Raw genomic sequence first — 26176 nt, 5'->3', positions numbered from 1 at the left:
GATATGATTCACTTGGCCTTGTGAGATACCTACTGCATCGGTTATCTAGTGCGCCAATACCACCACCACCAGACGAATACACTACAGAACATTATTGGGTTGACTACGATTTTTAGCAATATAAGGCAACCGATGCCTTTCTTTCTCTCTCTTCAATATTTGGGCTCCATGATAGCTTTCTATCAAGGATAAGTCCTAGGTATTTCCCTTTATCAACAGGTTAAAAACTTGAACTTCCGAAAGAGCAAAGAGGCACGTTTGGAATTTCATACGTCCTAGTATAAATAAACATTTCAGTTTTACTTGGATTGCCGGCATCGACGTGAGAGCTCTTTCCGGCCTTAGTGCCCAATCATCGCTAGAACCACTTTCACAAGCTTTTTTGCTCAAAAATTCGATTTTCGTTAGTTTCGCTGTTGACAAAAAGTTTTGCGATTTCAAAACTGAATTGCACTTTGAATTACTGCCGCATCCACCTTTTTCTCCAGACCTCAAAAAAATGCTCAGCAGTAAGAAATTTTACTCTAATGGAGAGATTATCACTGAAACTGAGACCTATTTTGAGGCAAAAGACAAATCGTTGAACAAAAGGGGTATTGAAATGTTAGGTCGTCGCTGGAATGATTATGTTGCTCTTAATGGAGATTATATTGATAAATAAAGTCAATTTTGAACAAACAAAAAAAGAAAGTATTTATTTTTTTTTTAGGCCCGGGACTTCTCAGCCCATGTGATATGTCTGAACTTTTTTTTTCTACTAGTTTAATATATCTATGTCCGCAATTCCTTATGTATCTTCCCTTGAGCGTACATATATAAATTAACCTTCAAAGTTTTTGACAAATTAATTACGTTAATGTTATATGAGAGCAGATGGTAGAAAACATATCCGCATATATATGTGATACATATAGACATATAAGTGCATACTGGTGCACTGCATAAAACTGATTTCGTGAATTGCACTCGCTCTCAACCCATTAAATTTGCATATACTTAACAAAACAGACAACAAGCACTTTCCAATACAATTAAGCAAATTAACCATTATTACAGCTGCAAAATACTTCAACATAAATACATATTATATATATGTATATATATACCGCGCCATAAGTGAAGAATAACAGACGTACTGTGAACTAGTTACAGATCACATACATTTGGTTCAAGTTTGTTTCAAATGAAAGTTTAGTGCGACATTACTTAATCTTCTGAATAAATATAAAATTTTGCATGAAGTATTCACGTGTATCGATGCGGCTAACTAAAAATAACTTTTTCAAAATGTAGATGAAGAAGAGAATTGTATTATAATTTGGGACCATATAACTAATCTCAACGCTACTGTACTTTCAAACTACCAAGATCCTTCTTCGTTGAAAAGACGGGATTCTTGAAGTGGTTGTGAATTAAATTTGCCAAACAGCATCAGAACCACCACCACCACCAAAGAAGCTAAAAAGGAGATATTAGAACATCTTGTATTTCATCCAACTCCAAATTGTTGCGTTCGAATCTGAGGTATTATATTCCAGTCATGCTTGTTAGTTGAGTGAGAAAACATGTTACTATTATTATATAATCCGATATATTTTATATTGTGTTTACTTATAATTGTGTACTTGACAAAATTATATTTTTAGAAAATAACACTGAAACAAATTCACAAAGTATTTGTAAAAAGAAGAGATTAAGAATTAACAAACTCACATGAAGTGAACAAGTGCAAGAAGGAGTAAACGTGATCATTTACAAGCACAAGAATACCTCCTTTTATTCTGCAGGATATTTTATGCTTATTTTTGAAATGCATTAAAAACCTTGACGACGAGCTTATTTTACGCTGCCAGATTTTCGTTGACGCATTATTATTTATAGCATTTGCTAGGCGTCCTAAAGCCGCACAAAGTATTCCCAAACTTCTACATATACAAGCAAATGAGCACTTAAGATTACTCATACGTCACCGAGCGCCCTGATTAATTAAGCGTATTACTGCGTTGTCTTTTGTTTGCTTGTATAAAGTCTTGTGAAATATTGCTTTAATTAAGCATAAGCATTTACACAAGTCATATGCTATTTTGTGTTTCGTTACATTGACTCTAATATTAAGGGGTGATAACAATATGCCTTTCGGCTCTCTTATAAGTGTCCTTTTGAAATACCCCATCGAGCAAATTTTAATTTAAAATCTAAGTTTTTCGTTCATCATTTTCTATAAAATTTCATTGTAAAATTATTATCAATGTTACTTAGCTGCTTTCGGCTTTATTTTGGGTACTGTGCGTAATAGAATTCAATTCCATTATATTAGCTCTATCATCGCTCTTATCTAATTTTAGTGTAATTTAGCTGTGGAACGCTAAATTCACAACGGGAACTGATTTTCTTCAACCAATTTAGTTTGAACTGAATTTTGCTTTCATTAAGGTTAGATTATTTGATATTTTTAGAGGTTAATTGCCAATTCAAAGCCACAACTTTTAATACGCCCGCATTCGTCTGCACTTGCTAATACTCCTAATAATAGTCGCTAAGCTAAGTATTTTTACATATGCACATATACATATATAGTCTTTATCGTGGATTTTCGAAGATTCGCTGCTGCTACTTCCACATCTACTGCAGTTATTTTGATTAGATTAAGGTTCATAGCATCACATAGCAAATTATTTATTTTTGGTTATTGAAAAGTTTGTGCTGTGGTTTCAGTGCTGTGAATTTCATCAATTCCACGCCAACGTGCATGCTTCATAAAATTTTGTTCTGTTTTCCAGTCTGCTGACTAATAGCTTCAATTGGCGGTTGTGTTAACTTCACCAGTATACTACACTATACATATGTATCTATACATTTATGTAAATATGTGTAATCGAATGTGCCGCTGCAAAGAGAAAATTTGCGGTTTGCGGAATTGATAGAATAAATGGATTGCATATCAATGATACTTGTCACTTTGATATCAACTTAATATTAACATCCACGCAAAAATGTATATGGTATATGAGCGTCCTACGTGCGGGAGTATATTCCATTTTTAATGACATCATGCGCCTAATTTAAATTTGGCGGAGAATACTTGAGCGCAAAAAGTGAAACGTTATTGTGCGTGATGTATTTGTTAAAGTCGGTGATTAATTATCATGCATAATTTGTAGGGAGTCAAAAAATAACTGCTACATATTATTTCCTAACACGTATTTTTCACGTCTTATATACTTATATAATGAGTAATATTTTATAAAACTGGCTTGATGATTCAGAGTTTGTTTATTCAACAGGCACAGTATTTTTTCATCGTTACTGAGATTAGTGTCTTCTGTGTTTATTTTCTAATCATAAAAATTGCTTAGCTGGCTAAGAAATATTTCTTCCACTGTTCTGATTTTCTTTGAATAGCTTAATAATTTTTCTGGAAGGCGATGCGCGGTTTAAGTATTTTAACAATTTTTAAATAAAAAATAATATTCGAAGATGATCGTATCGTAAATTTTTACTTACGTTTAGCGTACTTTTCTCTTTTAAGAGTCGAACTCATAGTAAAAGAGTGCAAAATAAATACTCAGAAAGAAAAAAAAAGGCGAGACGTTGCGCAGTCACTTATTTCGTTTCACAATAGGTGTGCAAGTATATTATTTATACTCTGAACATAAATGTTTTACACACGCAAATATGCTCAAACCAATTTTCTTGCAATCAGTTTTTCGTATTTCTTTTACATTACATTGCAGTTGAACATTGTACACCGTTGCGTATACGCAACTTATCTGTATGCATCTGTGTTTACAGTATAAATGAAACAAACGAGTATTGAAGCGGCACCACTTTACCATAACTGCTTTCATGTTTGCTATGCTTATAATTTACAAATTTACTTCATCGCTAATTAAGACACGTTAACATGGCAAACGGTACAACCTTTGAGTTTTGTCTTCTACTCGAAAGCATTTTATTCACTTACATAATTTCCTAATAAACTACATACATATAGTTAGCAATGAATATATTGATGACGTGGGAACTTTATTATAAGATTAGGAATGTGGTGTGCGTACGGCTGTTGACAATAATTAGCCACTTCCCGTTGTCGACTTAATTAACCGTCAAATGTAAATGCTATGATAATTAAACGCTCTAAGAAAACAATGATGGTATACACAAATTTAAACATGTAATGAAAATTATTTAGACTTATGTAGTAAATAAAACAAGAAACAAAAATACGTTAACTTCGGTTTCACCGCAGCTATAATAGTTTAAAGTTGATTCCGATCGTTCAATTTTTATGGCAGCTATATGATATAGTGTTCTAATCTAAGCAGTTTCTACGGAGATTGTACTATTGCCTTAAAATAATATTAAAATCCATACAAATTTTGTTAAATATATCTTGTCAAATGAAAAAGTTATCCGTACAAACTCCAGTGCCGATCGTTTATTTTGAATGGAGTTATATGTTATGGCAGTCCAATTCAACGGTTTCGAAAAATGGGCAGCTCCTTGAAAAGGAAAGCACCTGTGCAAAGTTTTTTATAGATATCTGAAAATTTTAGGGACTAGTTTGCGTTTATACACACATACGGACAGACCTGGCTAAATCGACTCAGCTCGTCATTCTACTCATTTATTTTTACATTTTATAGTTTGTCCTTCATTTCTTTGTTGGTCTTACAAACTTCGTGGCAAACTTGATATACTCTGTTAAGGGTATAATAAAACATCAGTCAGGTATGTTTGTATACATCTTTTACTAAGTCTCGAAACTTTTTCTTAAAACACTGCAATATTAATAGAAGAGCTTTCTCTTGAGAATGTAAAGATACTTGCAGTCTCGGCAGCTGGAATAGTTAGATTTTAAATAAGAAAATACAATAGTATTCTTAGCATCTGCTAGAAGCACATTTGATATCCAAGTCATTTTAAGTATCTACATACATATGTACAAGTATGTATCAAATACATTTGTCTCAAAATAGAAATAGATAATAGATAAAATTTAGCCGCTCGAGAGATCAAATGTGTATATTGTAGCTAATTGTTTGCGTTTGGTATTAATTGAATTTTTAGTGTTATTCAACAAGCCTGTTATTTTGCAAAAGAGTTCATCGGAAACAGCTTGCATGTTCTTACATATAGTATGTAACGGTAGATGTAGTTATGTTACATATGTTCTTCTATATCTGTTTACACTTCTCTCTCATTTCCCAATAACTGCCACACCCGTTTACAATTTAAATGCCAAAACATATAAGTATATGAGTGTGTAAATGAACATATCTTATGTTTAGAGTGGTTTACAGACTTGCTCGTTAAGATGTGCCTGAGGTTTCTTTTCTCGATTCAAAATACAAGTACTTACTCTTATAGTCTTATTGATACTTTCTAATATGCATATACATAAGAAGAAAGTCTCTGAAACCTACTGAGGACTTTCAAGCTTCACGTTGGCACTTGAGTAATTATATTTAAATTTACCTTGAAATAATATATTTAAATGTTACAAGGTTGCAATTAAATTATGTAAAGTTAAATTAAACAATAAAGTGAACCATCTGAGTAATTTGTGCATCCTCTATGTGCTTATTCCCTTAACATGAATTACCGATTAATCTCTATAACAATATTAGTTGTTAGTTGTTCATTCAAGGCTATGTTGTAGGTATGTATAAACATTTATCGTTTCGTATATGTGTGTTTATATAACCGTACATGTTCATACTATTTGAGTATTTATGTGTGACAGCTTCCGAAGCTTCTACTTGCTGCTTGCAAAATTCGTTTTGCATCTGAAATTAGATTCACCGCCAAATTGTGTAAACATCTTTCGAAGAGCTGTGAGTTGTTGGGCCGTTGATTTGTTCATTACACGTTGACAAGCAACAAGTGGTGAAAAGGTAATTGACTTTCAGTGGCTCGGAAGGAAGTGGATTTTAATTAGTTAGTCAGTTACTTTGTGGTGATGCCTTGCAAAGGTGTTCATGTTTGGGATTAAGAATTATTCAGTGCGAATTTGTGGAGGGGAGTTTATTGCTTTTGTTGTTGTTTAAGATAATTAAAACATTTCCAACGACTTTTAAAGGAATGCGTTTAGTTCATGGTCAGATATAAATTTGAGTCCGATTACTTTTTCTTAACAGTAACTACATACAGTTTTAACGGCTCTAGTGTAAAAGTTTGAAATTTTCGATCTAGTAATGAAAAAATGTTTCTGCCTGTTTTAGTTTTTACAGAAAAATGGTTGAACTTTTAAATTATTAGCCTTTAAGGTATAAAAGTTCATTTTTTTTCACAATATCAATACCATTAAACTTCATCTATACATTTGGTAATGGACTAAAGTCAACTGAAGATAATGTTGTGCTCGAGTTTAATGGATAAATTCAAGCTAAATAATAAATGCCAATTTCAATGAATGACCTTTGACATTTTTACTAAAGTTTTTTTGTCACGTTTAAGTCTTAATTTAATTAAATACCACTTAAATTATTAGCAACTGTTTTACACTGACTTCATTTCCAAAATTAAATACTGACGTTTTGCTGCAACTTTCACAAAAAGACTCCCATAGTAAGTAACATCCGAACTTGTAATACATTTAATTGCTTCACTCATAAACTTATTTGGCACGAACGCTATTATTTCTTGGGCCCTAGAACAGTCAAGTTTCAAACAGTCACTAAATATTCCCACGGAAACTGTCATAATTTGCTGATAAACCGCTTGCAATAACTTGCGTTGAAATTAACTGTTCAAAAGTATAATTGTCTATGTTATCAGAGTCATCAGTAAATTATTTCAAGTACCTAAGGGAGGCACGTACATACACGCGTAATGTATTCCATAAGTAAATAGCAAAAATAAATAACTACTCGTAAGTCTTCCTACGATTCTCTTGCTTATTGAAGTAGTGGTGGCAGTAGTTGTTGTTTAGTGCAGAATTATTTATTTTAAAGGCAGTTTTTTGGCTAGAAAATGTGTGAATGTGATGAATTTTAGATCGATAATTCAAAAATTGAGAATCTAGTTCGCGTATAAACACATATGACAGATAAATTGACTCAGCTCATGGTGATGACAATTTTAACATAAGCACAGAAAATCAGTTCAGATTCGCTTTCACTATAGGTGGTGTTGTTAGATTATTGTTTGAAGAGTTCTCGAATCAGCAGGCTCTTTGCCGGCCCATTACAAGAATGACGTTGTTAGCTCTAAGACTACCTCGTCATGAAATAATAATAATTTATATTATTAGTTTGCTATAGTTCTGCTTTGCTCAATTCGACATTAATTTCGTTTGTCGGAGTACAATAGGAGTTTTATATCAAATATTCATTATTCATACTGTACACCATGTCGTATGGGTAACACTATTTAATAGGCACTTGTATGAGTTGCCCGTTGTATTTATCCTTTCGGAAGAGAGTCTCTTTAGATTAACTGCCGCAGATTTCGATATGTTATTTTATTTAGCCTATACAATTTGCTCCGTTGTTGTTGTGCCATGGTTAAGTAACCAAAAGTTCATGCGCAGACTTTATAATGTGTCAACAATTAAATAAAAGATGTTATGATATGGTATATTTTAAATTATACTTATGAAAATTTGAAGAAGCCGTATAAAGTCGTAAATTTTCTAAGAATTTTTGATAGTGGCCTCAGCAAATAAATATGTAAGAGAAAGTTACGAAAAATGGGACAACAAGGCAACATACAATTATAACACTTATTAAGATATTTTACTGCGGCTTATTATTCTTGGTATTGACTGCACTATTATATTTAAGTATAGTCGGATATATATATATATACATATATATATATATGTATAATATATCTGCATGCGTAGCACAATAATTGTACTGCAATTAAGTGAACAAACGCATGTGAAAATCAAATTAATTGTATTGCTGTTGCGTAAGCAATTAAAATCCCCCATTTTGTGTAAGCTACATTTGCGGCATACAGAAAATATACTTAATGGTGCAGCACGAGATTGCGTTATTGGGAAGCAAAAATTGTGTTTGCTCTTATTGTAGGGGTTTTTAAAATAATTGACTACCACATGCATATATACATATAAATATATAGTGGCAAATTTTATGAGAATGTTTCAAAATTAGATATGTGAGTTGATGTGAAAAACGTGGGCTAGGGCAAAATATTAATAAAACACTTCGCTGTAGGAACTGGAGTTCACATATTCGGTATCTGGGTGCTTGAACAGTTTAAGTCCGATTTTGACAATTTTTGGCATATGCTGGTCTATTTTAAGCGCACTATCGGGCATTCCCGTTATACTAATTTTTGCTTGATTTACATACTGGAAAGTGAATGAATCATATGGAGTTTAAAATTTTGTTTTGTGGGAAGTAAGCGTGGTTTTCTCCCATTTTTACACAGATATATAAAAATATCAAGGTAATATTAAGTACCAAATTTGATCGATATTGATCCACTAGGTCCTGAGTTATGAGCATTAAATGTGGGCGATGCCATGCCCATCGTCTAATTTTGACCCCGGCTGCAATAAAGCCTATCGTACCATCTCGTAGGTAAAATTTTATGTCTCCGGCGTTATATAGGGAGTGGGCGGGGTTATTATCGGATTTCATCCATTTTTAGCCCACAGGTGCCTTTGCCCCTGCGATGATCGGTGCCAGTTCAATACTTTAATTAAATGCTTTGTTATAGCGCTTAATAGGTTTTCGATTAATGGCGTTTTGTGGGCGTGGCAGCTGTACGTGTACAATGCTTCATTACGACATATAAACTTTTACTTAAGTTACAGCTTGCACGGATAGACTCTTCAGCCATTTAGACCGCTTTCAGGATCGTTGGAACACAAATACAATGGCTGATTACTGCTGGAGCATTCGAAACAAGACTGCCGATTTTACTCATGCAAGAAAAGTACATAAAAGAAGTTTTTTTTTCATGTGAATTAAATTTATTTAATTCCAAAAATGTAGTAATTTTAGCTAAAAATTTAATCTCAATGTTCATATTTTAAAAACTAGACCTGCTTAAGAAATACTGACTATAGATGTGGAATCAGCGTGGCAAAGTCATACAATATCCCTACCCGAAGTTCATAAAACAAAACTACTGTTTCCCAGTGTATTTGGTCTATAAAAGTCTTTAGGCATGTATATACATATCTATGTATATTTATAAACTTAAGTCTGTTGAAAACAGAGTTAAATGTTTCAGAAAATTAAATTTAATTCGTTCTATTTGTTTTTAGTTGTTTTACATTAATTATGTGCTTATATGAGTACTACACAACCCATAGTTGTGGGTGTTCTGCTAATTGTAATCCGCCACGGTTTACGCATAATTAACTTCAATGTAATTAAGTCTTAGGTTAAAGGAATTAAGTTCAAGGCATGCAAAAATATAAAATTTAAGAAAAGTGCGTGACAGTGGTAGCAATTAGAATAACGCCCTGCTGAAACTCAGGGGATCTGTTAAAATTTTAATACAAGTATTATTAAACTTGCATACTGAACAATTGTTATGTTCTTTTGTATAAATCTCATATATCTCCCATCAGTTTTTTGTTGGTAGTCCTTTGTTCGCACAAAAAGAAGTTAATAGGCATTCAGTCAATAGGAGGGAAAATACAATGTATCACAATCGCCCACGCGTAAACAAAAAGAACCATCAATGGAAGTTCCGATTTACAAAAATTGTGAATTTTGTGAGGGCGTCGAGCGAAAATTCCTTTTCACAGCAGCGAAAATGCGTTTATCTTCAGAGAAAAAATCTGAAAATTCGCCTGTGTGCATATTTGTAGGGCATAACGCGTTGGTTGCCAGAAAACGGAATAAATTTGAATATTTCGCCAGCTATTTTGCAGTAGGCGCTGTCACTTCTGTTCGCCGACGTTGTTACAGATTTGTGAATGTATGCGCGTTGATGCCGAAATACTTTGAAAACCATTCAAATTTAAAATTTCATATGGGAGATAGTATGCAGTAACACAAAAGAACAATAAGACATATATTTTTATATGTAACTAAATTATTGTAAGTTAGAAAACCTTTAAATAATATGTTTTGTAATTATTATTGTATTTGCTTAAGTTGTTCCAAAAGACTTAGTTTTGCAGACCTAGTAGTAAAATTAAAGGATATTAATTGATATTAGTTGTTATTGTTAAACTTTGAGGGATTGTTTGAAAGTAAGTCACTGTAAGCTTAGGGTTGATTTTTATGCCCTTATGTGTATGGTATATGCTTATGCTCGTCAGTGCTGAAGTCATTGAAAATGCTAAAAAATAAAAATAAAAATCATAATATGAGAAAGAAAGATAAAGTAACAAAAAATATAATGAAGAAGGTTGATTGACTTTTTAAGGGCTAAAAACGGTTTGTATCGATTTTTGGCAATACTAGTCGTATGGATAAAAGTTTAAGGGCAAAGTTGTAGGTTATAAAAAGATTTACAACATTTTCATATAACCTTACAATTTATGCTAAATTTGCAAATAACCAAATTTTAGCGTTTTTTTATTCTTATCTTTTACAATTTTTTTCTTTCACTAAATGTGGGGTAAACTGACGTTTCATTGCCACAAACATACCGTCAATTATTTTATCTAAAATATTTATTTCTACATCTTATTTTAACGTAAACTAAACGAATCGAAGCTCCTTTTTTTCATCTACCTGTTATTTCGTAGAAGCAGCTATAAAAATAAATACGTCTATGTGTATTAGACAACATTTTCGGTTAGTGAAATTTCAGTAAAAAAAAGTTAATTTTGAGTAGCAATCAAAGTGCTGGCAATAAGTGAATAAGCTCATTAATTATAACAGTAGTAGTTAGGCTTTTTAGAAAAACGATTTGCAAGCAAACAACGTATTTTGCATGTTCCATTCATAGGTCAAATTAATTGGTGACCAAATACGTGGTATATAAAATCCTATAATTTATGATATATTATTAATTTCGATAGACAAAAGTATGATTGTAAATAAATTTTATAGGATTAGTCAAATATCCATTTTTTGTTAGTAACTATGCATGTATATGAACAAATAACATTGACTGGTATATGTGTTATATTTTATATATTAATATATACATATATTCATTTAGTTATTAGAAATATTATATTAAAAATTATAAGCAAATCAATTCTAAACCAATCAAAACTCTGAATATCACCCACCATACTGCATACATCTGTATGTATGACAATACATACGAGTATATGATACACATGATATACTATGTACATATATATTACAGCAATTGCTTAACGCCGCCTCTATGGTATTTGGTGTACGGAAATGAATTTGACACAGAGCCAAATGCACTGAATTATTGTGCTTCTATTGCTCTACAACTGTACTGGTGTTTACGGTAAGTATACATTCATCTAATTAGCGGGATACCGGTATATATTAGCACATATATGGTAGGTACACATACAAGCGAAGCAAATAAAATGGCAGTGAGTGATATTTGTTGACGGTTGTGTTGTGCGATTTTATGTTTGCCATGAAAAAAGCGCTCAAATTGTCGCTGCGCAATTTAAATTTGTAATTAGGGAATGTGACGATTTTGCGAAATTAGGGCACAGCAATTTTCTCTAATTAGTGAAACTCGTTTTCCACATTTATATTTTATAAAATTTTATTTTTTTAGGTTTTCTTCAATTAGTGAAGCACGTTTTCCACATTTATATTTTATAAAATTTTATTTTTTTAGGTTTTCTTCAATTAGTGAAGCACGTTTTCCACATTTATATTTTATTACATGCGATATTTAAATATATTGTATTACATGTCCTTTTGTGGTTCAATGCTGGGGAATTGCTTCAACCGTATTAGCTTTGAGATGGTGGCGTTGAAACATCTCGAGAAATATACATATAATATGTTGTTATTATAAATATGATTAGGATGACTAAAGGATTTGAATTTTAAATATCTGTCTGTCGGTCCGTCTATATGTTGGTTCAAGCGGTGAGGGTGAGTGGAAACTTAAATATCTTCAGGTCACATATCTAAGCAACTACTGAATCACTTTGAAAATTTAAAAATTCTTTTTAAAATTTTAATCCTATTACTTATATTATAATTTCGTCTAAATTAGACCTCGGCTGCTCCCCATACAACACAATTTTCTTCTTATCTTTTCGCTGTAGAATAAATAAATAAAACACCAATGACGACCTCAGAATGAAACTATGTAAGAATAGTGCTTAAAGGTTTTCCATCTTTATGTTAAAAATGGGCACAATCGGATCATAACTTTTCTTCATTTTTTTTTATGTTTTTTATTTCGTGTTTACCAATTTTCTCAAAAGACAATTATCTGCACTGTTTTTTGTCATCAGTTTTTATTTACTTTTTAGATATTATCAATTTATGGCGGAAGCCCTTCTAAAGAAATTTACCAGTAAACTTTATTAAAAATATTTAGTTTGATGTCTATATTTTAGCCCATATCTAACGAATTCACTAGTCTATCAAATGTTTACGTTAAACTTTCATACAAATAGTACCTCTGTTCATCTCAATATCAATAAGTCTTTTTGGGTCCTCTCAATTTTATAATCACTTTCTGCTTTATAGATTGTTTTTAAGTTTCATTTTTCAAACATGTTTTACAAAGACTATTTGCATATTCACACAGTAATATATCTTTTATTAAAAGAGTAAAATTCTCATTAATTAAAACAGAAATTATAAACAGATGAAAATTATTCTCAAAACTATGCCGGTTTGCAAGATTTTATCAAAGATTTCTTTTGTTGATTTGAATTTTAGTGTAAATAATTAAAATACCTATGTGAGCAAATAAATTACACGAATAATTAAAACAAAAAAAAAAATTTCAAAAATGTTTAATTTTATCATATTAAATGCACTTATAATTTTAGTGTATCACTTTTACATATCGTACTAACGTAATTTGTGCGTGAGCATGAGTTGAAATTAATTCACTCGCTCATGATTTTACTTCACCTCAGCATGCAAAAACACACACAGTACGCAAAAAACGAAAAACAACTAGTAAAAGAGTGAGAGTGCATTAGGTGCAGGGTGAGAAAATTATAATTCAATGAGAAAAATAGCCTAAGAGAGTTGTGGAGCAACAATTAATATTCATACCTATTACCAGTTAATTTCTACACAAGCACGAGCTCATGTTTGGTCTTGTTAATACTTTCACTTGCTTACCTCAGCATGCAAAAAAGCAGCAGATCCGTTCTTTTGCATGAATCAACATGATTCGATAAACAAACGACCAATTAAAAGTAAGTAACTTATGGAGCGCAGTGAAAAATTATTTCATTCTGTGAAGTATGAGAAAATTAGTTATTAAAACAGAAAAAGCAGTGAAAAGTGGGGTTAAGTGAAAAAAAATAACCACTTGCGAAAATATAGGCATAGTGAGATTATTGTTGAGTGCAAGGAATTCCATTAAATGCGTTCAAATAAATTTAGGGAATAAGAAATAGTGTTTGATAAATATTAAATATACAATGTAAAGTTATAGTAAAAATGAAAAATTAAAAATATACAATGTAAAGTTATAGTAAAAATGAAAAATTAAAAATATAATAAGCGTGCGTGTTATGAAAATGAATGGAAATGAAACATAAATATGTAAAAATAATATGTAAAAAGTAAATTAGAAAAAAAAATAAGCGATTTATATTTACGTACGTATTTGTGAACAAAAGTGTATAAATACAAAAATGTAATTTTGCGTTAGTTTCAAACACATACATATACATATATTTAGATTTGCGTGTTAAAATTTATTTTTTCGAATGCTTTAGCTTACAGTACTAAAATTCTAGTTGTAATGTAACATAGATGCACGATTGTTCGAAGTCTCGTCCGTAGTAAGAATAGTAAAAAAGAAAGTTTTGGAAAGCTGTTTGTTTACAGAATGAAAACATGATCACAAAACGGATTTTATAAAGTGGTGCCAAACATATGTACATATTTGCACTGAATTCAAGTTAATGCATAAAGAGTTAGTACCACCCACTTTTTGATGATTTTCGCTTAATTATGTCCCAAATTATTTCACAAATCTCTATAGAGGTGGCACGTGATCTTGACTAAATAACTAATATTTTGAAAACTCCTGAAAGTCAAACAAAGAAAAACAAGTAGCATTTTATAATAAAAGTTATGTAATAAAACTGTGCATTAATATGAAATCAAAAGCATAAAAATCATTCACAATAACACAAATAAACACAATAGAAGTGAGTGGCACGAGCCGTCTCCATATCATACCGTTTTGAGAACATACAAAGGCGAATAGCACTTGATAAACTCACAAAGAGTAAGCACAATGCCAACGGCTATGACAGGCATGGACTGAAGTGAATACACTTTTCACAGTTGTTGAAAAGCAGCATCAAGCGATAGAGGGTACAAAAAGGCAGGTGTCAAGCTTTTGCTTTTTCTCTAAATATACATAATGTGTACATATCGCCGAATCTCCACAGGCAATGGGCATTGCTAACCATCTAACAAATATATTACCATTGAGGTTGGCAATGTTTTTAGGTGGGCATTTGCTATCATGAAATACTCATTCTCGAAATAGCGCCGGGTAGATATGTTCGAGCTGAAATAGCGCATGTTTGGAGTTTTTAACCGTTTAAAAATTTCATTTATTGAGCATGAGCGTTGATAATTACATATGTTTAGTATTATCATTAACATATTAACCATACATATTCATACATATGTACATATGTATTTACTTATTACTTTCCAAGTATTTTTGTTGAAATTTATGTTTCGTTCTTTGCTAAATTGCTGTTTACGCAACAAAACATAAAACATCGGGCACTAGCCTTCATATTTGCTGGCATCATGCGATCATAATTATGCATGTTGCCGTTCCAAATTTTCTGTAGGAATGAAAACAGCTATGTCAAACTTAAAAAAAAAGACAGTTCATTGGTAGCAATGGATCTACTATATCGCTAAACATTAGGAATGTGCAGGCTCCATTAGCAATATTGCTAGAAATACCGATTTTTAGAAATCTTAAATTGTCTGTCTCGACGCCCTGTATATGAGTGTATACGAGTGTATGTACATAGATACATTTTTTTTTGCTAAAATAAATGGTGCAAACTAAAGTAGTAGTAGTTCTTGTGATAAAGCCCCTTTGCCATATACAAATTTATTTTCTAGTAATTCTCTAAATTCAGGTTTTATTTATTTTCTTTAGTTTTCTTGTGGGTTTTGAAATAATGACTCTAACCATATCAATACTTGCAATACTTACAATCGAACACCATTCATCCTATTTTACTTTGCTGTCCTAGACGAGCTGTCTTGGCTTGATTGTGTACAGTGATGGTGTTCGGTCTACACTCAATATTAGAATCCAACAGTACTAATCAACAAGAAAAAATGTTAACTTTGGTTGCACCGAAGCTATAATACCCATCACAAATATTATACAAAAAGTTCTTCAGTTTGTATGAAAAAGTTTAATATACAAGCCTTTGATTCCGATTTCAATTTGTATGGAACTACATACTCCTATAATGGTCTAATATCGACGTTTCCGAAAAATCAGTCGCTTATTTGAGAAAAAAGAACGTGTGCAAAATCTCAGTTCGGTATCTCTAAAGCTGAGGGACTTATTCGCTTATATACAGATAGACAGACATGGTTAAATCGACTCAGATCATTATGCTGATGAATTAGATATATATTTTATGTTTCCCTCTAAGTGTCATCAGAGAACGTAAAAAAACTCTGCTTTTACTCATAACACAATGAGTATCTGTACACCTATCGGGTATTCTGTGCCTTTTTTGAGAGCTTTATTGTGCACTGGTATTTTGGGTAAGTTCCTTGGAAATAATAAGATTTTGTGCTTGGCAGGTTGCTCAGAATATACCATACATAGGTCTCAACGATAACCTGTTTTTCTAATTTAAACAAATGATATTTATTAAAGATCTCGTAAATATTATTGTTTGTGGTGTTGGAATTTATAAAATTTGCATTGTGTACTTTGTCTAATTATGAGCCTTTGTGAAATATTAGGTGCTTCTGAATTATAAAATATGGCCTTTTCTAAAGAGTAAAATGCTCAAGTTATCAGCTATGTAGGAGACTAGAAAGATAACCTTTCGATTCAATTGATCTCACCTTCGTGTTGGTAAAATATTTTTCATTCTTCTTCAACATCATTTGTTTTTATCAACAAATTTTGTTTTTATCTTTTTATATTTAAGACAGAGTCTAAATAAAATGAATCAAAATAAAATGTTATGTAAAGAAATTAATTAACAAAAATTAATACTGAACTCAGTAAATCTACTATCGCTGGCAGTAAATCGATAGTCGATCGAAAATGGTAAAAAATTCAGAACATTCAAAGTAAATGAAATTAATTAGAAAGTATTTTTCAAATCTGCAGCCAGTTGGATCACCATTTATTTGCACTCAAAAAGGCGTAAAATTTGGACATTAAAAATGAAAGGCAATTTTGTCGACACCAAAAGTAATGACTTTAATTTACGCGCAGTTACGCAAAAGGCTGGTTTACTCAAACCACGTGCTTACAAGAATTTCTCTACATTTTACATTCTCGTAACACCCTTTTGAGAAATTAGTGAGTTCATGTTGGATGATCTTAATGTATGAAAATCATGAAGCAATACTATTAAGCTTAATCAATCAAATATTTTTTAGGCTTTAATTTCATCTTATATTAAAGATAAAACTCTGTTAAGAGGTTACATGGGTTTCGTCGAGCAAAAAACGCCCTATTTTAATAATTTTTTTTCACATAAAAAAACAAAATATTTTATTCAAACTGTTTATTATTTCGGAGATACATATTTGACAAGGATTTTATGAAATTTCCAAAGGAAAATATTGAAAACTCGGTTTTTACGACGTCATTTCCGGCAGTAACTCAAAAAAAGGGTACTTCCGCGTTGATAGCAGAATTACTGACAGAATAATCAAAAGTAAAAAAAAAAAATAAAAAATAAAAAATAAAAACGTTTTATTGTTTTAAATAATTGTAATTAAAAGAAGATAATTTTAATTGAATTCAAGACCTTCTAAAGGATGTCTTGAAAACCTGTGTAAAATTTCATTGAGATTGGTTGAATAATTCGCGAGATATATCTTGGCCTTGGCTCGCCTTTTTCATCGCTGTATCTCCAAAACTATTACTGGAATGAACTTGAAAATTTCGAACAGTATTCTAGAGATATTATAGAATTAAATAAGATCAAAAAAATTTTTGTTTTTCAAGCCGTGAAACCAACTTTTAAGAAGTTAAAGTGGTTAGTATATCATCCAGGCTCATTGACGAAAATAGTGGCTATAAACCGTAAAAACTTATTGTGTTTCAAATATTTTCTGCTGGGCTTTTATAAAATACATGAATGTAGGCTCATCGGTAATACCGTGCTTCTGGGTCTACAGATGCAAACCACGCACAATGCAATTATTGCAAAGCATTTATATGGAACATTTTACTTTCAACTACTTTACAACATCAATGCATGTACGAGCATTAATTCACATATACATGCATATGGGCGAGTGTGTTTGCAAATATACACATTGCCTCCTTTACCATATTTGTGAAGTTAACCGAACTGAGTCATGAAAATGAGTTGACATCAGAAAGTAATAAAAACGTTTGATGTGCGTTGGCACGCTGCGCACACAAAAACATGCAAGTATACATACATACTTGTGTGTAGTTTGTAAAAAAATAATAGTGCGACTGCATTTGTGTTGTGATTGTTTCCTTTTTGCATTTTATCCGCCTGTTGATTTATCAGCGGGCAGTTTATGCTGTTGTTATTGTTTTTCCCCTATTATCCTTGCAACTGTATCGCGAACTGTGAAAACTTTTTGAACTTTGTATGTAGCTTATATACACAAACCTACTTACACACGTAATCGTTATTTGATGCTGTTTCCTTAGCCCACATACGGGATATTAAGAACTACAATATTAAACTATGGTACATAGAAATTTTCCTATATTAAATTTACATCAATTGCTACTCCTCGTTATTAAATGGTCTTAATTGTATATGTATATGAATGACTCGTAAGTTCTTAGCAGCTCAGTATATTTAAAGATTAAGCAAATTGAGTTCCGACTATTTGGTGCAGATCATTACGAAGCAATCAGGGCACGTTTTGAGCACAAACTAAAAGTAAAATTGCAAAAATTAATAACTACAAGTATATACCGAATAAAGAAGCTATGTGTGTGAAAGTAAGAGCAAAGAGAAACACCAGTCGTAAAAGTGAATTTGAATTTATAAGGTACTACTTAATACTTCTCCTATTTTATATATCTCTAACCTACCAGCGTCCATTGTGATGCATACGTTTTTTGTTTTGATGTGTGTAATTGTAATTAAATAATTACTGATCTACTATTAAAAACGTATGCATTAAAATGAAACAGTATTGAAGACTTGATCAATGTGAAGAAGAGTTAGCTCCAGTTAAATTTTTTGGATAGGAGCAGGGAACGTTAATAGTCAGATTTGCATGTACTTACATTTAGACGCATAATTGATATAAATCTATCCTAAAATCTAATACATTGTTTTGAAATCTTCTCATTGACAAAATTCTGCTTGATAACTGCACACAACACCTAATAATATTTAACATTATTAGTGCACTGTTTAATCTGCATGTATTAAAATTCTCATATTTCATAAGCTCACACAGGTCGTATAACATAAGTTATATATGCAAAATAACGTTGCAAAAATAAAACGAGGAAAGATTAACAGAACAACTTTATGGCAACAGCAATTGTACCCGCCTCAACTGATAATTGAAACCTCATTCTATATGCACATACTCATATGAACATACCCTCCGCTTTGACAGTGTCGACTGAATTTAAGCAGATTTGTCACATATTCACATTTTTAACATAGTCACATTTTTTACTCCTTTCCTACTGTAAAACACTCAAGTTATTTTCAGGTCATCATGTAGTTGCCCGCTATTTGCTCCTAGACGTTTTTTTTTTAGTTTGACAGTGACGAAAGAAAAGTATGGGGCGCGTTAAATAGATTGGTGGGAGAAATTCAAAAATGTGAAAAAAGCACGATTATTTATGTAGGCATTTGGCTGTAACTCAATTTAATCTCTTCAGTAGGAAGTATGTAGAGTTAGCCATTCTTTAGTTTTAACAGTGTATAAGATAGTATAAAAAGCAAATAACCATTTCAGTGACGTTTTCACGACCCCAAATTAATTTATTTTTTCTATTTACCATTTTAATTAACCTAATACTTTAATTAAATCAAAAATCAATCATCTAAACTCAATGCGATTGTAATTGATATTTATTGTGCAAATTCATTAATTTCAAATTAATTCAAGTATAATTGCTTTAAGTTTAAGTTTTTAAGTGTTTTGTGCATAAATTTTTATCTTTATTCCCGACTCGCCAAGGGATTAACAATTGTATCATTTTCTCAATTCAAACTTGCCCAAATTCGTTCATCTTTATGATAATTGGCCTTTACACAATCTACCATGTCTGAAGTTACGGTTATAAAGCTTTATAACAAAAAATTTAAAAGCACTTTGTTCCCTCAGAAGCTTTTTAAAGTTTGTTAATTGTGTGGTACTTATTACTAAAGTGCCTTATGGATTAACAAAGGATTTGGTATTTTCTGATTGTTATTAAAAAATTTAGTAATTTATATGTGATCAAGTGCTTACTTTCTGCAAAATTAAGTAGTTTAGATTGTGGTTTTGGGTACTAAATTAAGTGTAATGAAAGTGATTGAATAGAATATGCAGTTAGTTGAAACGAAGTTAGTGAGTACAAGTAGATGAATGTTGAAAATGGTTTACAAATTAGTTTTGATTTAAATATTATATAAATGCTCAACCACAATCGAATTTCACCGATTTTGCTTCTCGCTTATATTTAAAATCATTTCCTGACACGTTTTATATTATATTTTATAAATTGTTGAGATAACTCAAAAAAAAAAGGATATGTAAGTGTCTAAATAATTTATGAATCTTATGTCTGAAGAATTTATTGTTGCGAAATTTGTATATCGTCTATTTATGTGAAATAGTTTGTATATATGTAGGATTCTATTCCTTTTATTTAAAAATATTTGCACTCTTTTGGTTTTCAATACTCTACTTCAAAATACTTACACGTTTTTATTTTATTAATATTTTCACGCTTTAAAATATCCGATAATTTTGTACTGAAAATTTCGTTTTACAACAGAATACGCATATGCGTTATAGTTCGTTGTCAGTCTATGCCAGTCAAGCCTTGTTAACGGGTTTCTCCTCCGTGTTGCACCTGCTTTAACTTCATTTGTTTCGACTGCAGAATCTTCAGAAACCGTTTCCTCCTTGTCTTTTTTACAGTCATACTAGATCGCTTTCAAACTTCTTTTCTTTGCATTTCCAATCCCTGGCACGAGCCTCAATCCGTTTCCTTTTATTAAGTTAATGATCCTACATATGTAAATATATTTGAATCATGGTTTCAATACTATAACATGCATATAATTATTGCTAGCCAGTATATTTCGTATGTTTGTAACTCTGCCTGTTGCTGGCAGTTTTATACTTTATTAAATTCTTAGTTTTATTATTTAAAAATATATTTCAAATATTCATTAAACTTTTGATTTCCTTAGATTTGTCTTACAATTTCTGTTTTCTTCTTTCAGAAATTTAAGTGCAATTTTCCCGCTTGATTAACCATTTGCAGTTGAAAGAAGGTAAGTGAAAATATTTGATGATATATTCGTTTTTTGAAAAATAAATATTTTTTACTTCGAAATATTTGCGCTGAAGGCAACACACTAAGTACTGAAGCCCAGTTACTTCGTAACTCAGAAGAGACAGCCTTCAAATATTTCGAACATTTTTTTTTTTTATTGACTTATTACTCCTTTGGCCCGACATTCTTATATGTTTACTATACTAACCCTTTAACAGATATTAACGGTCGAAATTTGACTATTTTATGTCCATTTTTTTTTCTTTTGACTTCGTCTTGTAGGAAATTTTATGCTCTCTTCTAAAAGCTGTTTCTCAACCAATTTTTTAGAGTACCAGTACATTCGTTTTTTTGACCCACCTTAATGTGTATACTTGCACAGCTGGCGCGGAATTTTACTTTACTCGCCGCTTGCTTCAGCAGAAACCTGTCGTCATTTCAGTTCCTGAGCGCTTTATTTATTGTGCAAATTTTTTATTACTGCCTAGTAGGGATAATAAAGGTGCAATGAATATTGAGGTGAAAATTTTTCTCCGAATTGTTACGTCTCGCCAAACGTGGCAACAAGCGTTTCATTTCTATGTGATGGCAGCAATGGATTCTGCTGAACTAAATGCCAGTGCGTTGAAGCGCTACTTTCCAACTGCTGTCACAGCATTTTAGAAATGTTATTTTGCCAAATTGTTTCATATTCGCAATTTATTTATATTATGTAACTGTCTGGACAGCAGTTAGTAAATTTAAATGAAAAGTTGTTCACTTTCTCAATTACTGAACAAATATATATGCATATAAACGTGTTTTCATTTAATGACTATGCAGGTATTCTTGCATTTGACATATTTTAGTAGGCTGCTTGCAAAATTGTAAACAATAAACACTTTACCAATACACAAAGCAATTCTTTCAAGTTTTGTAAAATTACATGAACGGTTTTTTATAATTAGATTTAATCTTTCAGCTTGCTAAGAAAAAATGTCTCTGAAAATGAACTATATCTACTTTGCACTTTTTTTATGCAGTTATAGTCTGAATATTCTTTATTGGTCTCTGATATGTATAAAAATTCATGTACTTAAAATAAAATGAAAATCTAATGCATGGTTGGCAAAACTGCACAGCAGGATATTTCCATAAAAGTATACAGTACATGTTTCATATAGATATTCGCTGTATTTTTCTTCACAAAAAAAGTAGCATTTGTTTGCAAGTATGTTACATATCCCTTTTATATACATTTTCGTTATATTGTCACATATCACAAATCTCCTCCTCCTAATACATCCACGTCCTGTACGTCGGGTAGCAAAAGGTCTCTTCATTATTTGACTGTTTCATAAACTACAAAAAAATTTACTGATTCTTCCAAAACCGTCATATTTAAACTAAAGCAGATCAAGAAATATTTGTTTGCTTGTTTGTTACTAGCATATTGTTGTCTTTATGTCACTTTCCTTAGATGGATATGTTACCTGTCTCCAGAAAACGAAAGTTAAGAGTAACATGCTGAAATTTTACACTCACAGGAGGCGGAAAAACCAACAACAACTATAGTATATAAAATCGTGTTTCTAACGAACAAATAGAGGCATAGCACCGCAAATGTGTGTGCATGAATATCTAGTGCCAATTTGATAAATGCACTTCAACTCAATTTTTATGAAGATAAAATAATGTAATGCTAAACGTGGAGATTTTAAGCTTAGATACAAGTACAAATATTTTGTATTAATAATAAATTTTTTATTTATAATATGATACATAGTATGTATAGTTTGAATCTATTGTAAAACTGAATTCATAATTTTAGATTTCATCTCGGTCGACTTAAGAACAGCACCATTCTTTAGTTATTTCTATTTGGAGTTACTCTATGGTTGACAGTGGGTTAACAAAACCTTTATATAAAAAGTTTTCTTGTTCTCTTCGATTTAATAAAGCCCGTTTATTAATGTAAAATTGGGGATTCAACGCTTTCTTAACTTCATTTTGTGGCATGTTAACAAAGACTATTTGGTTGTGCTCAAATAACTGAATAAGCTAAAGTTTTGCATTTTATCAAATCTTTTTTTAGCTTTTAGCATTTACTTTACGCAAATTTTGACCGAAAAACATTGACCGTACTAATGGAAATCAAAATATAAAAAGAGAGCGACATCCACAGTGCAAAAGCCCAAAACTTTGCGCTTACATTTATAGAAAGTGATTTCTAAAGCATTTTCGTGAAAAGCATAAAAGTTAAGCAGAAAACTGTCAGAATAAAGAGCAGCCAACAAATTGACAAAAAAAATTAAATAAATCATATACCAGCAATTTTTGCTGAATGTTTTTTTTTGTTACGAGCTATTTTTTATTTCTAAATAAAATTTAGATTTTTTTATTTTAGAATGTCATTTTGAATGTTTTAAAACTTACTGTACACAATTTTCACCACTAAAGAAGGTTTCAAATGTGAGGGTAGTAGACTCGCACACAATAATAACTTTGGTTTTGATTTTTTACTGAATGCATGTTTCCACACTCTCCGAAGTTTGTTTACCTTCGTGAAAACGTCTAGGCTAAGCTGTAAAACGACGAATACATTAGCAAGCATTTATATATTAGCCAATATATATTTTTTGCAACAGCCAAAACATTTGCACAAAAGTACAGAGTAAACGACTAAAGCCATTTATAAAACTGACGGCCAACAGATGGCTGAATGAAATCTAGGGAATCAGAGCGAAAATGAAGAACGATTAGAAAAATGGAATAAAATGGAAATCGTGGCAAATAGTATGTATTTTATGTAAGAGTAAATAAATGCCGACAGGTACGAATATGTGAAAAAGCAAGTCAGAATTTCAATATTTTGCTGATATGTGTGAAATACGAGTTGGAAGGAAACCTGTTGCTTCACCTCTTTTTTAGCAATATTTTGTACTGTAGTATTGAATAGAATCTTCCCCGGGATTGTCTGAAAAAGACCTCGAAATAATATAATATAAATATATAGGTCCACTGGTGCGTATGAGTTACGTTGTTTAGTTATTTATGATGTATATGTGTATAATGTGGTAAAAAATATTTGAAAACTAAGGCCAAATTGAAATTAATGAATGTTTGTAAGTTTGTAATGGAAATTTCAATAAAACAGTTATAACTTATGCCATTGTTTATGAAAAGCAATAATGCTCAATAATGCTTGCCCACAAACATATATATGTATATTAACGTTTGCTGAAAGAAAGAATAAACATTTGCAAATTTTACTGAAATCCACATCATTTCATATAATATATGCGTAAGAAAAATGTTCGCCGAAAGCTTTTCGTTATCACTTACTTCTTCATTTGTCTCCAAATTGCGTTATAATAATTTAAATCAACATTAATACCTTTAACAGATAACTTCGCAGCGTGTGTTCCTGATAATATTGTCGCCCATAATGCTTTAGCTTCGACTACATTTTTGGAGACAGCAAATGTCCTAGTATTACATTATTCTGACATTTTTCTATACATGTGCAAAAAGCTCCACATTTGTTAACTTAGTCGCGCCGGTGCTCTGGTCGCCAGCCATTGAGTCAACTAACATCAGCAGTTTAAGCTGTAAGGTTTATATGTGCCCTTGCATGTTTACTCACACGCTTATCCTTCCATCATTATGTGTAGCACATTGTTGGATTTCTAAATTCGCTTATTTGCATTTTAGGAAACTTTATTTTATTTCTTTTGGTTTTTTCGGAGGGAGCCAAATCTGGTGAATACGGCGGTTGAGGTATGATTACGGTTTTGTTTTTGGCCATACACTCACGAAAAGGCATTGATGTGTGAACTGGTGCATTATCGCAATTTCGGAACAAACTTCGCTGCCACACATTTAATGCCCAAGGCATTCGAGAAAATTTAATGGCATGTGCCGCTTGATATGCCAACATCCTCTGAAACTTCCTTAATACTAATTCCACGATTTTCAAACGCAATTTTTTCAGTGTTTTTATGTTTTCTTCGCTTGTCCACTTTCAAACACTTTTTGAGACAAAGTAGACTCACGGAATGCCACAGTTAACATTTCAAGTGCTTTGAAGCACTTTATTCCATTTTTAACGCAAAAGTTAATACATATTCTTTGATCCATTTCTTTCAAAATCCAAAAATCGAAGAGCACACAAAAACGTGGCTAACCTTAATATTAAATGACCTTTCAAATACGGTTTTTGCTACGCAAACAACATCATCATAATTATCGTTATTATTAACCTACTCCCTGTTCCACTTTATCTCCCTATCTAACTTTTCGATATTTGTCGATTGATTATTTGCCTGGATTCTTTTTTTATGTCGTTGTTTTGTTTTATTTCATAGCTGGTATAGGAAAATTATCAACCACTTTTTTTTCTATTTTGTCTACGTATACTGGTAGAAGGTCAGCAGCTTTTTTGATCAAATGGTGGTTGGTAGTTATTTTTGAATGTTTGTGGATTGTAATCCTTTGTCAATTAGTTGAACTACAAATATACACGCACATTTATTACAACGCTATCTGTAGCGGCTACATAATTAGCTTATTGATTAATTTGCTTATTGAAGTTCTACCACAAGTTAGGAATGTAAAATAAGTCATCTTCGAAATATTTATGTTAATTAACAGTTTTCTGGAGCGATCTGTGGTGGTTTTATAATATTAAATTATAGCATAACCTAAAGATGTTCAGAAAGTTTGAGTATATTTTTCTTCTTCTTTTGTTGATGTTTGTTGGGAAAATCGGGAGTTGTGTTGTGTTATCCTGGATGGTGGTGTCGTCGTATGAGGTGAATGTTGCGTGAGGTGGTGTGGTGATTGTGTGTCGTTAATGTGGAAGGTATGCTTATATTGATGGTTTTCAGGGACAACATAGGCTCATTCAGTCATTATTATTAAAAGATTGTCTGCCAAAATTAATACAAAATTTTCTTCTCCTTAGAGATGTATCCTTTGTAATGCGCTTCTGATCTATTTATATTAGCTTTACTAGAAGTATATGTCGTCAATATTATTATTGATTTTATGAGTTTCAAAACTTTTTTTATTCCTTCATTTTTGCATTTTGAATATGCGTCTAAAAAAGCCACATAATTGTATTAGGTATGACTTTTGGTGATAACGGTAATTAAATTTCTATTTTAATTGGTTGTAGCCACAATTTGGTTCATTGGGTGGATCAAATAAGATGGAAAACCTGATAATAGAAAAAAAAATACAGAAAACTTTAAGGCGGAAGAGAAGAGGTATTTAAGATCCTTTATTTCAAAGAACCAATCGAAAAAAATATCAGTTTTTTTTGCCCATACTAATGGATAAAACATGCGAAACTGGATTTCTTTTAACCGACAAAAACGACTAACTACATTTTGTGTGAGATTTCACGTACATGTAC

At 31.5% G+C, this 26176-nt stretch overlaps 1 protein-coding gene across 1 annotated transcript in view; it reads left to right on the top strand.

The window, feature by feature from the left end:
- The window catches only part of kairos, a 278053-nt gene that overhangs the window by 113458 nt on the left and 138419 nt on the right, over positions 1–26176 (top strand). The window contains exon 4 of the mRNA XM_070109754.1: positions 20726–20776. The gene's annotated coding sequence lies outside the window, so the exon portion shown is untranslated. The remainder of the gene's footprint in view (positions 1–20725; positions 20777–26176) is intronic.

This window comes from Bactrocera oleae, chromosome 5, assembly GCF_042242935.1.
Source record: "Bactrocera oleae isolate idBacOlea1 chromosome 5, idBacOlea1, whole genome shotgun sequence".
Classification (NCBI taxonomy): domain Eukaryota; kingdom Metazoa; phylum Arthropoda; class Insecta; order Diptera; family Tephritidae; genus Bactrocera; species Bactrocera oleae.
This window is presented reverse-complemented; position numbering and strand designations above follow the sequence as displayed.